The sequence below is a fragment of the Phoca vitulina genome, unplaced genomic scaffold (assembly GCF_004348235.1).
Source record: "Phoca vitulina isolate PV1807 unplaced genomic scaffold, GSC_HSeal_1.0 scaffold111, whole genome shotgun sequence".
NCBI lineage: Eukaryota > Metazoa > Chordata > Mammalia > Carnivora > Phocidae > Phoca > Phoca vitulina.
Genome location: NW_022589814.1, coordinates 1,301,518 through 1,303,764, shown reverse-complemented (window position 1 = coordinate 1,303,764; position 2,247 = coordinate 1,301,518). Strand labels below are relative to the sequence as shown.

At 55.1% G+C, this 2,247-nt stretch overlaps 1 pseudogene; it reads right to left on the bottom strand.

Annotated features, from left to right (window-relative positions):
• Positions 1-427: 427 nt before the first annotated feature.
• Positions 428-2,247, bottom strand: LOC116628099 (annotated as a pseudogene).

Sequence of the window (2,247 nt, the reverse complement as noted above, 5' to 3'; positions counted from 1 at the left end):
AAATCCATTTGTATGAACAACTTTCCCTGATTTTTTTTTTTTTTTTGCACTGACGTAGTGTATGAGACCCTCCTCCCCACCCCCAGGCTACTTTTGACGTTGCAATACGCAGCGGGGTTTTAGCAGCTGGAAACCAGAAGGAGCATAGGAAGCCCCCGCCTCCCTCTCCTATGTGTCTTACCCCTGCGTGCTCTTCCTGGATAGCACCAGTCTCCCCAGCTGCGAGGTGAGACAGGACGGGAAAGAGGTCAGCGCCCCGGCTGCTTGCCCTCTGGCCTCTGGCGGGGCTTGGAGAGTTCAGCAAATGCCCCCTCACGTTCCTATGGCAGACACTGGGGAATGAAGGGCTGGCTGTGGGCCTGTTCCTGCGCTCAGGCAACATCCTGGAAAGCAGGGCCTCGTGGGGAAGAAACGTGGTTGCCAAGCCTCAACCAGTGACTGGATTTTTCAGCCGGTGTTTGCCACCTCTCAACCTCCCTTCAAACTCTACCACAAAGGCTGTGTCCTTGAAGGCCTCATCCTAGTTGGCAATAAGGCAAGGAAGGGGCTGAACAAGAGCACTCGCACAGGTGCTGTCCCGACAGCCCCTTCCCTCCCCTGTCTTCCCCCGGCTGCTCACACAGCAGCGCTGATGGCTCAGCCATCGGGCACACACACCCTTCCCTAGGCCCTCTTCACCACCACCAGCTCCCCCACTGCAGTCTCAGTGGTGACCACCAAAGAACACAATCTCCAAGCAACTTGGCATCCAGTTTATACTGAGCCTTACCCCTGTGTGGGTCAATAACAGTGTTCCCATGAGACCTTCTTAGCACTTAGGAATATGAGCTGGTCAGGAGGCAGGGGAAAATGGGCTTCTTCTCCAGGAACCTGGTCAAAAGTTAGCTTTACCCCCAGAAACTCTAAATACTGTCTGAGCACTCACTCTGCAGAGCTCGGCTCGGAAACGTGCAATCAGAACTCTTTGGTGACATTCAACGAAAAGGCAACATCTTGACTAGGCAGATACACTCCAGGGGAAAGAGCAAAACAGAAGGCGTGAACAAGGGGAAAAGACAGAGAAGACACTGAAAAGAAACAGGCCAAAGGGCAGGGCAGACAGGAACAGAAAACCTGGACCACAATGCAAAACACCAGCTCAGGCCAGTGCTCCACCTTCTCTATTCATTCCAGAAATATTAGCCTGGAGCAAGGGGGAGGGGAGGAGTAGGAGCAGTGTTTGGTAACAAAAATAGAAGGTTGGGTGAGAAAATAGGAGACAGGAGATGGCATTCTGATGAGCATGAAGTGACCGGGGCAATGACCAGCAAGATAGGAGGCACCTAGGGACCCCGTGAGGCACCAACTCCACAGCCCCGTGTTTCTAACGGAGAAGCCAGGGTCTGACCACCTTCACCTGCCCTGTCTGCAGCAGCACCTCTGGCTCAGACAGTGAGCAATAGAGAGTACATCCCACTTCATCTATACCTTCAGGAGTGAGCTCTGCAAATAAGTTCACCTTGGGGTTTAGGGCACTGGGCAGGACTCCGGCCTCCAAGTAGCTGATGAGTCCCCTCAGGGCCTATAAGAATCGGTCTGCCAGCATATCTGGACAGTCAGCCTCCTCCTGGGCCAAGGGGAAGATGATGTTGGTGAGCTGGCTGGCAGTGAGGTGGCCCAGAGCCCGAGTGGACTTGCATATGGCCTTGAGGATCTTGAGGCACAGAGACTGGCAGCCTAAATCGTCCTGGTCTAAAGCCCGTAGGTGTGCCCTCTCTGCAGGACCCTGGCTCAGCCACCGTAGGTTGCCATACGGTGCTAGCTGGTGTGGTCTGGCTACCAAGACGGTGTCGCCAAGAGTCCCTGATGGCAGGAAGTCAATGACAAGATCCCTGTCACGCTCATACTGCACTTCCAAAGTCAGGGCTTCTGGGGGTGGTGCTGGTCGGATCACATTAAGAAGTTTCTCCTCCAGGGACACGCAGAGTCGTGACTTCTTCAAGTCTACCTGGCCCTTCCCGGCCAATGGCTTGGGCCGGGGCGGGAAGAATGTACCCGTGTCAAAGGCTGAGGAGTCTGTGAGAAGGGTCTGCAGGGACCGGCTCAGGCCTGTCTTCGTGTCCTTATTCAGCAATGGGGGGCCGAGGGGGGGAGGGGAAGCCCATCCAGTTCCGTTCTTCCCAGCTCCTTCCCCCCCTCCAATGGCTTAGGCGGGTGGGGCTTAGGGGTACCGATTGCCCTATCGTACATCTGCTTAACTGCCAACAT